Raw genomic sequence first — 11,648 nt, 5'->3', positions numbered from 1 at the left:
CAAGGCTACACTGGCAGACTCTTATCTTCATGCAGACCTTTATGTTATGTCCTAGGGGATTTTTGAGGCGGCAAACGGCTAAGAAGAGGACCATGCTAGCTGTAAACGTCCAAGGCATTATGGAGAGAATGATTTATTTAAAATTCATTTCTCTGCCACCAGCTCCTCCAAGAGACACCAGCTGAGAGGATGTGGCTTCTCTCTGGGGGAACTTCTGTGTGCAGGAGGGCTACTGGGAATTCTGGAACACATCTTCCTGGCTTAAAGTCAAACCCTGTATCTATCGACGGTGGCATCCTCTGGTGTTCAGGAGTTTGCTTTCAGAAAAGTACAGGCCAGCGTTGAGGCTGAAGGACAGACCCAGGTCACAGAGGGTCACTAGGACGCTGGGCACAGGATCCACAGTGGAAAGAGCCTTCAGGAAACTGAGGAAGGGGCCAGACTGGCTTATGACCCATTAGGGCCTCCTGCTGCCCTTCTCCTAAGTCACAATGGCTCCAAGAGCTTCTCACATTAGATCAGAAAACCTTGGGAGAACAGATCCAGCCCAAAGGATGTGCTAGGCTCTCACCAAGCCAGAGCCATCTGAACCGAGGCTCCTCGTCTTTGGAAACTGTGTCCCTGGAAATCTTAGGGGCCGAAATGAAGGTAACAGGAAGCTACTGGTCCAGGAAGGGAAGGAAGAGGGCGAGCTAGGCTACCACATCTGTCATAAATCACTGGGAAAGGCTCACACAAAAACTCGCTTTAGACACAAGCCTTCAGGCCTGTTTTTGGGAAAACTGAGTAACCTCGGGTAATCCTGCCCACCAGGAGATTTTTCTGCCTGGTTCCAAGAGGGAGTGAGAAAGGCTCTGTGTTCCCTTAAAGGGGAAAAGCCACCTTGGTTCAATGTCATTTGGCTCATTGGGGGGTGGAGGGGGATTAAGGTTAAAAGCTATGGGCACTTTATGCTGGGGGCAAGAAATGGGCAGAGGCAGTGTCACACTCTAAAGGGAGCACTGTCAGGAGGTGCTCTCTCAGACTTCACTACTTGGATCTAGGTCTGGTCTTGGAGCAGCCACGAGGCCTGGAGAATCTCAGCAAACACCCTGCACAGGATTCCCGGGTGACTTCAGGGCCTGGCCTGTCAGCTCTCCCATTCTTTGGGAATAGAATGAGTCCAGCCTGCGACTGATTTCCCACTCAGATGACTCTGTTGGCAATGAGGTGTACACTCACTTGGGTTAGAGAGGGGTTTTATTTGGAGCAGAGGTTTCTCAATGCAGTGGCCTAGCACAAAGGAAATAAACACACACATGTATACACAGACATGCACAGGCACACACACACACACACACACTGACCCCATGGCGACTTCAGTCACTACAACAGCAACATACAAGTAGATGAAGTCCAGAAGAAAACAGCCCGTGACTACCAGGACCCAAATCCCCAATGTCACTATCTTTTATCTTCTGTCATTTCATAGATGTGCTTACTTGATCTAGGGGCAGTAGGGAGGAGCTACACATGCAAATATGATTTTACAAGTCATACTACAGAAAGAAGAATGCCTTTCCTGATCTCCAAACAAAAGAGAACACCTGAACCCTCAGTTCTACCCAGGAATCTGCTATTGTGATAGCCCCAGTGGCTCCTTCCTGGTCCCTCACTTCCTTGAGGTACCCTAAATGGCCGGGTCAGTTTTCTGGATTGCCTTAGGCTAGCTTCTCCTGTCTCCTAGTCTCCTAAGTGATGGTCCACTTCCTAATCCCGCCTCCCACTCGTCCTTTGGAGCCCACCAGCAGGAAGGAAAGCTAAGCATGCAACAGCCATGAGCTATCTCTTTAAGAGAGTGGCCTGACAGTTTGTTTACCAGATTTGTTTGGGTCTCAGTGGGAGGGAGAATAAAGATAAAAAGCTGAAAGAAAGGGGGCAGGGAAGGATGCCTGATGCCGAAAGAGGGAGATGGGGAAAGCTGGTCCAGAGGGGGGATTTATTTTTGCAGCATGGATTCCAGTCCCCGAGGGACAGTTTCCACTGAGTAAGTTAATCACCAAATGCGTAGGTTGGGTCAAATACAATTCCCAGAATCCAGCTGAAGGAGACCAGGGCTCTGCTGCCAGCGCCCTGATCCTTCAGGCGGAGGCAGCTTTGGGGTAGAGGGAGCCAGTGCAGACGGATAACACTGGCACTGGAAGGAAGCCAGGGTTACCCAGGCATTGCATTGTGCTGGAAGATAAAAGCTTACCCCTTGGGCTCTATTGATAGGCTTCTGGGCATCCAGGCACCCTCTAATTGTTTGCCCTTTTTGTAGTGGGACACCTGTGCCCACAGGTTTGCAGGAGTCCTGGGCTTTCAGGGGCCAGTAAGATGCTTCAGGGAGTAAGGATATGTCATATGCAAGCATGCAAGGAGAGGTGGGTTGTCAGGCAGAGAAATGACAGAATGAGATCTGCCTCTCCAGAAGTCCGGGGGGGTAGGTGCTTGAAACCATGGGAGGTGTGTCAGGGGCAAAGTACACAACCAGGCTCAGAGTTTGGGCAGGCCAAGGAAGAGGGAGGTTTGGGGTGGCTTTCCTAGAGTCCAGAGTCCAAAGATAGGCTGTTGACACTAAGCTCACAACACAGGGAGCGCTCCACACCCATCTCCTCTCTTTGCCCAGGGCTCCCTGGATGGAGAGCTTCACTGTAGACCGGGATCTGCTCACACATACAGTCTGGGCAGGTTATCTTGTGCAGGGGTAGCAGCTAGGGACTATGGATCAGACTACAAATGCTATCTTGCTTGAGGCAGGCAGAAGTAGCCAGGCCCTTGCTGGAGAACAAGTGAACCAGGGTAGTTTTTGAGTTTTCTTTCCTGTTATGTTCTGAGGACTTGGGAGAGCTCCCCCTCTCTGAAGCATCTCCTCCTAGCAGTGGAGACTAGGTGTGGAAAAGAGCCTAGGCGCCCCAGACTCTTTACTTGCTCCAAGCACCTACCACCCTTCCTGGAGTAGGCTGTCTCTGTCTCCACTGCCACACCTCACTAGAGAAGACCCCTATCTAGGAAAAGTCTCAACTTGGACCGGTCAGCTTCACACACCAGGAAACAGCGGTTAGGAGCAGAGGACCACTGCAAGCCATTCTGCCAGAAGCCTGAGCCATAAATATCTACTCTGCTGGTGACCAAGTGTTTATTTGTCCTTGCACAAAAGGCCACTGTAAAAATTGTCCACTGGGCCATAGCAGGGGAAGATGGGAAGACGATATCCAAGACTGACCAGCCTCGCTGAAGAGCTATTAACCCAATCCATGTCAGAGGGAAGAGGCTTAAAGGGGATGCAGCAGCCAGGACCCAGCTATGGGATTTTGGGTCATTGTCCCAGGAAGAAAGAGCGATGGTAAACACCACTGGCAGAGCCAGAGTCTCCCCTGAAGGTCAGCGCCTCGAAGCCTGAGGCTGAAGCTCGAGGATCAGGAGCTCAAGGCCAGGAGAGCCTTGGCTATGTGGTAAGTTCTAGTCCAGTCTGAACAAGAAGGCCCTGCTCCATCAAAACAAAATCAAACACAACAACAAAAGAAAACCCCACCCTGGGTCAAGCTCAAGTTCCGAGGGCTCCAGAGGCTGCCCCACTATGCTTGTCAGGAAGCAGGCTCAAAGGTTCTGGGACCTTAGGTTCCCCCTTCCTGTCTGGCTCTTTAAGAGTGCCCTGCTCAGACTGCTCCAAGCTCTCCATAGACCAATCTCTCTCTCTCTCTCTCTCTCTCTCTCTCTCTCTTTCTCTCTTTCTCTGTGTTTGTGTGTGTGTGTGCTCCCTTAGGGCACGCTCGATCCCTAGGAGAGCAGGCGGGGGGGGGGGGGGGGGAGAGGGAGGGGAAGAGCATCCGTTTGTCCAAATAGACCTCCTGAATGCTTTTAAGGGCCTACAGTTAAATGAGTAAATATTTTCCCTTTCAGATGAAAGGTACAATCACCCCGCTTTTTAATTACTTTAATTAGAAAAGATTGCCTTAATCTTTAACTTATCTACACTATTGTGGGAACTGCCAGAAAATGAAGTGCAAGGAAAACAGGTGGGGTTTGACCTCTGCTCTCCGGCGTCTTGAATGTCTTCACTGCTGGTAATTAAGAAGAATCAGGGGAAGTTCCTTGCTGAATCTAGGAAACAAAGACACACACACACACACACACACACATATGAGAATGGTAGATACAAGGGCACAATTGACACACACACACCCTTTCCTACCCACATGTACATATGAATGGAAAGAATAAAGAAACCCCAAAATCCCAATATAACAAACTAGAAACTTCTATCTGACTTTGAGGGCAGTGTTCCGGCTCCCAGCCTGAGGTAGTTTAATGAGTTTCCCAGGGTGGCCCAAAATGATTAATTAAGCAGACAACCCCCTCCCCGCCTCCCCTAACAGCAGAACCATAACGGTCTACTTGGGGAGGAACAACGGGGCCCCTTGACTCCAGAGGCCGTTGATGACGTGTTGTAAGAATCAGGAGCCCCAGATAAGGACAATAGCAACGGTCTGGCCTGCGACAGCCACCAAAGTTCCTTCTGCTCAAATCCTGGCTGGAAGATCTTGGGTCTGCTTTCTGGGCTCCCTGTGTCTCACCCTGTTCTGACAGCAGAGTACTCTTGGCACGATGTCTGTTAGAGCAGGCAAGGTTGTCTCTGGCCTCCCTCCCTCTCAGAGTCCCTACGTGTGACCATTCCTGGACTCATCGGTGGACAAGAGGAGGGGTTCTGGTGTCTACCTGGGTTGGACTGGTATGGAACATGAAGAACAAGGACAGAGAGGAGACGAAAAGTTACTCTTGTCTAGGTGTCTGCTCTTTCTAGCTTCTGGCGCCTTCAGAGCCCAGTACTGACTGTTCAATGTTACAGCAAAGGCATCAAGTACCTGAGGTGGAGGGAGAACGGGTGACCAGTAGTGTAGAGACAGGCTAGACGCCAGGCCCACTGTGGGAACCCCATAGCTTGCCCTGGAAGCTCTGATGAAAGGTGGGCAACCCTGTGCCTCTTGGAGGCACCTCAGGGCTCCACCTCTGTAATTTGGACAAGCTGTTCCTCAGACTACTAGACTGTCTCACCAGGAAGGTGCCTCAAGACTACCTGGAGTGCTGAAGGCTGACTACTCTTTCCCCACAAAGGCTCTGTGTTCCTTCCCAGACAGTTGAGCCTGCCTGGGACTTGAACACAAGCAGAAATACCCTGCTGTGAGGCTCTGAGGCTCTGATTGCCGGCCTTAGGAAGGCCTCCGAAGCCTAGAGGCCTGGGAGGAGGCCAAGGTGAGAGGTGGGTGGAGCCACCAGCCTTCTCCTTTCTGAAGCTTCCAGGTGCCGGGGGAGGGATTTCCAGCTTGTTTATGCAACTGTCTGCACTGCGTGCTTTTCTGCAGGTGTTTGTCTAAGCTCAGGTTCCACCCATGTGTCTGATGATGCCTGCAGGCGTGTGCCTCCAAACTCCAGAAACCTGACTTTAGTCTCTACTTTGTGTGAGCACTCTCACCCCAAAACGCTTTACTAAAATAAACCTGCTGCAAACACTTTAACAACCATTTATCCCCACCCTTCTTTCTCGTTCATGGCACAGGCACTAACACCAGCAGGTCTCCACGGTCAATTTAGGAAGCTTGGGAAAATATTGCTTATAATTAAAAGTCTAAAAGGGCCTCAATTAGGGCCGTGTTAGCCCTGCCAGGCCTGGTCCCAAATGCTACTCGGCTACATTCCTGTCCTGGCGGGGAAAGGCTTTTGATTGCTCCAAATCTTCAGTGGCCATGCTGGACCTCACTCTGGCTCTGTGCATCTTACCAGCTGCCCAGGGCACAACCAACCTGGACCTTGGGCTTGCGACTCAGTCCAAGACTTGGTCTTTGTCAGCATAGGACCGAGTCTCCCAGCTCCACCAAGACCTTCCTCCCTGCAGGAGAGCTGGGGGCTGGGTCAACCTTCAGCACCCCTCCTTGGCCAGAGACCAGGCCTCCGGAGGATGAGACAAAGGCAGGGTGCTAAGGGAAAGTGTTGAGAGCTGAGACAGGCAGAGTTCAGGCCTCCTACTCCCACACCCACCTCTGTCTGAGCAGCAGGAGGTCCCTAACCTGGAGTACAAAGAGCTGTCAGGGAGGGGAACAGGATGGGAGCAAGATGGTCACACACCTGACCTCTTACCCTCTGGGGTTGAAAATGTGTAGCTCAGGTGAACTGCTCTACCCCGGCATCTATGAGGCTGAGGGCGCTGAGGGAAGAAACATGGGGCACGTCGTGGTACTGCCTCCTCCTCCAGGAGTGAAGGCCCCAAGGGCTGCTGTCAGGGCTGGGTGGACAGAGGTTCTGAGTCAGTTCCAGAGTGTGCTGTCCCTCCCCGCACGTGGCCACAGCACCCACTGACACACTTAGACAAGGGCGAGAAAGTCCTCCCTCCCCCATCCACATTCTGTTAGCCCACAGTGACACCATTCACAGTCCTAAGAGAGTCACTGTAACATGCACACAGACCTCTCTTGGGTCCCTCCATGTGGACCCCATCTTTTGCAGCCTGGGCTGTCTCTAGTGCCTCTCTGAGTAGGAGAAGCAACTGCAGGCCACAATTTGTCCCCAAGCCCACTGGCTAAATCTGCCTAAGTAGGACAGAGTTGGAGATGTCTCAGGACGCCGGCCTTGGTATCCATCCCTCCCAGTGGATCTCTGAGGAAGGCTGAGGCAGAGTCAGGCCCCAGCTGCCGGGGAGCTGGGAGCGGCAGGGGAAGGGTTACAGGCTAACTAGAAAAAACAATTCCTAACGGGAAAGGCATTCCAGCCCTGCTTAGCTGGGCCGCCAGGCCGTGGGTGGTTCTTGAATTATGCATTTCCTTGAACACAAAAAAAGCAGAGTTCAGGGCAGTTCAGCTGTGCCCTGGATCTCACTCCGGGCCTTTGTTTCCAACCGCCTCAGAGCCCCTCGTGCCTGCACACACGCACACACGGTCCGCCTGGTCCCACCAAACATCCACTGGGACAGTGTTGGCATTAGTGTCACCAAAAGCCAGCAATCAGAGTGGGAGCAGGCTGCTAAGGGACTTTGAAAACGGAATGCAGAAGTGGCCAGGGCCCTGAGCAGCGCTGTCTGCAGTGAGGCACTGGAGACATTTCTTCCCCATTCTCTTTCCATAGCGATGTGGTTGGTGCCCCTGCTTTGTGGCCAGGCCCAAAGCTACACTTGCAGGGCTTATGGTCAGGGAACCCTGGTCTTAGTTCTACCCCTTGGTTGTCATCAGGGATAAGTAGAATCCCCAAGCCCGCCAGACCAGCCTGACTACCCAAACCTAAACTTCTCTCTTTTTCTTTTTCTTTTTTTCTTTTTAAAGGGCCAGTGAGTTGGCTTAGCAGGCAGTGGCACCCTGAGATTGTGGTAGATCAAGCTCTGGAACCCATGCATAGGTGGAGAAGAAGACCCAGCTCCACGAAGCTGTCCTCTGACCACCTCACACATGGTATGGCATGCGCACCCCCAAACAGAAATCAACAACAACCAAAGATCTCAACTGGCTTGGGAGCTGCAAAGGGCCAGGCATGCCAGCCAGAGCACTTCCCTGAATGGGACCTCAAAAGAAGTCTCGGAGGCGTGGCTGATGACAACCACTCAGATTCATCCATTGCCTTCTTTGTCAGAAGGACATTCCCCAAGCACGGAGCCCTCACAGAGAACAGCTAGTCTTTAAGAGGGACTTGAAGAGGTTATGCAGCTGAAGCATGGTCAGGGCTGCTTGTGAACTTTCGGGAGCTGGCAGGGAGGCCTGGACCTAGAGAGGGGCTGGGCAGGATGGATGCAGGCACAGGGCACCGAATACCAAAGGTCAGAGGGGAGCGAGACTGGAGATTGCTGAACTTACAGAGATCCCTGGGCTTGTATCAGAATGTGGGGGACAGGGCAGGGGACAGAGAGAAGGCTAGAGGAAGCATGGGGCCAGCTCGAAGAAGCCAATTTCTGCCTCAGAAGCCAGGGGTACATGAGGTAAAAAGAGGGGAGCCTTCCAGGACCTTGAGAACTAGCCTGTTTTAGCCAGTCTGATTCTTGGAAAGAGCAGCAAAGTCGGGCAGGCAGTCAGACATGACAGGTTAACTAGGCATGGTGGTCCAGGCCTGTAATTCCAGCTACGAGGGAGACTCAGGCAGGAACGTCACAAGTGCAAATCCTATTTGAGCTACAGAGTGAAGCGAAGAAGAGTCTGAGCAACTTAGTTAAGGTTCTGAATCTAAGAGTAAAAGCAAGAGCTAGGGAGATGGCTCAGCTGGTAAAGTGCTTACGTCATAGGAATGAATGTATGAATGAGTTAACTCCCAGCATCCCTGGTTAAAGACCATCACTGGGGAGGCAGAGGCAGAGGCAGAGGCAGAGGCAGAGGCAGAGGCAGAGGCAGAGGCAGAGGCAGAGGCAGAGGCAGAGGCAGAGGCAGAGGCAGAGGCAGAGGCAGAGGCAGAGGCAGAGGCAGAGGCAGAGGCAGAGGCAGAGGCAGAGGCAGAGGCAGAAGCATCCCTGGGGTTTTCTGGCCGGCCAGTCAAGCCAAATGAGTAAGTTCCAGGTTCAGGGATAGACTATAATTCAAAAATAATAAGTAGATGAATTAAAAAGGTAGAGAGTGATTGGGGAAGCTATCTACTGCTGACCTCTGGCAGACACACGTGTGCTCGCCTCAAGCTGCTTCTCCCTGTCACTTAGCACTCACCTCTGGAGATCCCACCATACACAGACACACACACACAATACACATAGACACACACAGACACATACATATACCTACACATGCACACTATCACACATATACATACACACATATGTATACACATGCACACACATGCGTACATATACACACAAACACATGCACACACACACACACACACACACACACACACACAAACATTTTTAAAGTAAGAGGAGAGCTAGGGAACGTGCTCAGTAATAGAACAGTCGCCTAAGATGCATGAGGTCCTAGATTCCGTTTCTGGAATTTAATAAGAAAGAAAAGAAAGGGAGAAGACTGGGTAAGGTTAGAGATTATGAGAAAAAGATGAGGGGATGAAAAGATGAGGGGACAGATGTGATCGAGAGTAGGGTGGCTTATGATGAATTGACTTGAGGGGACAAGGACAAGGACAGATCCTAGAATTGTGATCTTCCCACTGAGCAGCAAATGACCGACAAGAACACAAGGGAAGAGGAGCCCTCTCAGCTTTGGCTGTGCGTCCCGTTGGATGTTAGAGATGCAGATCTGAAGAGAAAGATGCCAGAGGAAGAAAGAAGTGGCGCCCGTGTGCTATCGGATGAGAGTGGAGAGGCAGCAGATTGGGGGAAGGAGGAGACATAGCCCACACCCCAGTTAGCCCCCACTGTCCGTGGTGGGGAGCTCTTGCACCAAGCTTGGGAGGTGGGCTGCATTTGCTCAGGCATGTGGTGGTGTTGCTTAAACATCAGATGATAAGTGCGGAGGCACGGTCGTCCCAGATCTGAAGAGGGCCAGGCCCAGCCTTGGCTCCAGCACACTCGAACAGAGCAGCCATGTGTACAGCAGCCATGTGTTCCTCCAGGGCTGTCATTTCAGTGCCTGTCTGGTCCAAGTCAAGGTCTTGTTTCTTCCCATGGTGGGAGCTCCAGAGGTGAGTCCTAAGCCACAGGGAGAAGCGGCAGCAGCTTAAGGCACCTTGTCTGTTCCCCTTCCTCTCATTGTTTCTAAAAGACACCGATAGCCGGGCGTGGTGGCGCACACCTTTAATCCCAGCACTTGGGAGGCAGAGGCAGGCGGATTCCTGAGTTCGAGGCCAGCATGGTCTACAAAGTGAGTTCCAGGACAGCCAGGGCTATACAGAGAAACCCTGTCTTGAAAAACCAAAACCAAACCCAAAAAAAAAAAAAAAAGACACCTATAAGCACCAGCTTTTTTTTCTCTGCCTTTTTTTTTTCTCCCATACATTAGCTTGTGCAGGCAAAATGGCCATGGGTCACCTACTCGACCCATTCCTGAGGCACCCAATAGCATTCAGATGACCTGGAGACCGCCTACCTAGATCCCAGTGAAATCCCATCCCCCACCCCCACCCTTTTACTCCTAATCCCATTCAGGGTTGAGTCCTGTCTCCAGAATTCCCTGAGAAAGCACAGGGGGCAGGGCGGTAAAGAGTCAACCAAATGAGCAGACTGGGTTGTCTCCCATAATGCTGGTGGCCACCTACTAGTGGCCTGTTGTGTCCCATGTGTCCAATAGGCCTGTGCCAGCCAACATCTCCTTTGAGGGCTTGCCCACCTGCCTGAGGTGTTCTTTGTTCTTCCTGCCTGATGGTCATTCCCTTTGCTTCCCTCCTCAGACTGGACAACAACCATGGGCTGTTGCTTAAACATCAGAGCCTTGAGCCTTGAGCCTGGCCTGCAAGCCTGTCCGTCTAGGTGGAATCATGACAACTGATTCTGACTGATGGAGGAACACATGGGCCAGCAGTGGGCTGTGAGGCCCTGGGGAGGGCCGTTGGGAGGCGCAGAATACACTAGGTGGCCTGGTGTTTAGGAAGAAAAGGGCATCGCAAGTTCAGCGTGCTCTTTGATGGAGAGAGCAGAGGCCAGAGGTCCAAGGAGATGGGGTAGCCAAGGATGGATCTGAGCCACATTCCTCCCTTTCAGGACAGCAGTCTCTCATCTTCCTCTATTCAGCTTTCTCAGGGCCCAAAATGCCTACGGGAGTGGGGGTAGGGTGTGGGGGAGGGCAGAATGGGCTGGAAAGGGAAACCAGATAGGTCCCTATTTATTCTTTTGGAGTGTCTTTGTTCAAGGCAGGAAGAACAAAGAACACCTCAGGCCAGCCCTCCAGGTATACCTGATCTCCTCCTCTGGGCTCCAGGGACAGAGTTCAAAAGCTAGAGTGCCCCACTCCCAACCCAACTGCCAGCCACATCCACGAACCGGAAGACAGGAGCTCTCTGACCAAAGTGGAGTCTGCAGTCCACTGGCTGGCATTCCCACCAGACTGACTACCAATCCCCGTGGACTCTCAGCCTCTTCACCAAGGCAAGATTTGGTGCTGGGACAGAGAAGAAGAGCCTACCTGTCTTATGGGGGAAAATAGAGCAGAGTCATAGCAGCCATGACTCTTTTGTATACCAGGCATGTGGTTGCTCCCTGCTGCCCCACCTACGCAGAAGGCTCCCCAGAGGACCTACCGCTCCTCTCCCCTGAGGTCTGCCAGCTCCCACGGACCTCCTCTGCAGATTCTTCAAGGTGACCTCTGTCTGGAGATGAGGACAATGTGTCTGTCTGTTTTTCAAATATTTGGAGCCTGCTAAAGACCAACACATTTTTTTAAGTGTGTATAATTTGAGGGCAATTTGATCCATATGTTTCTGATTCCCTTGCACTCAAATCATCAAAATATTGATTTTTAAGAGCCATCTGATGTCTAAGGAGCCTTTTAAATAAGCTTTTAAAGCTCTTTAAACCTGGAGCCTGGAGCCGGTGCCAGGGCCCCAGCTGTCCCAGGGCCAGAGCACGCCACCCACTTCCCCAGGTCAGCTACATTTGGACCTGAGTCTTCCTTCTCTTCTGCATGCCCAACCTTTGCCTGACCTTCCTGTCTCCCCCCAGTTTCCCCAGGGCCCCCAGTGACCCTCTCTTCTCTTTATAGACCTCTCTCCTGCATCACCAA

The 11,648-nt window shown here is 51.9% G+C and overlaps 2 long non-coding RNA genes across 10 annotated transcripts; one reads left to right on the top strand and one right to left on the bottom strand.

Moving 5' to 3' along the window:
* Positions 1–527: 527 nt before the first annotated feature.
* Gm41638 lies at positions 528–11,394 on the top strand. 5 transcript variants are annotated; one of them, XR_877040.3, is made up of 3 exons: positions 1,883–2,026; positions 2,857–3,473; positions 7,329–11,394. It is a non-coding gene; the product is annotated as a predicted gene, 41638 (long non-coding RNA). The 5 variants fall into 5 exon arrangements; XR_003952366.1 differs by lacking the exons at positions 1,883–2,026; positions 2,857–3,473 and adding an exon at positions 528–648; XR_003952364.1 differs by having other exon boundaries at positions 1,908–3,473.
* On the bottom strand, positions 4,037–7,338 carry Gm35229. 5 transcript variants are annotated; one of them, XR_385830.4, is made up of 4 exons: positions 6,481–7,338; positions 6,142–6,298; positions 4,596–4,883; positions 4,037–4,122 (listed from the first exon to the last, which is right to left on the bottom strand). It is a non-coding gene; the product is annotated as a predicted gene, 35229 (long non-coding RNA). The 5 variants fall into 5 exon arrangements; XR_003952369.1 differs by having other exon boundaries at positions 4,040–4,122; positions 4,738–4,883; XR_385833.4 differs by lacking the exon at positions 4,596–4,883 and having other exon boundaries at positions 4,038–4,122; positions 6,154–6,298.
* Positions 11,395–11,648: the final 254 nt, after the last annotated feature.

This window comes from Mus musculus, chromosome 17, assembly GCF_000001635.26.
Source record: "Mus musculus strain C57BL/6J chromosome 17, GRCm38.p6 C57BL/6J".
Lineage (NCBI taxonomy): Eukaryota > Metazoa > Chordata > Mammalia > Rodentia > Muridae > Mus > Mus musculus.
This window is presented reverse-complemented; position numbering and strand designations above follow the sequence as displayed.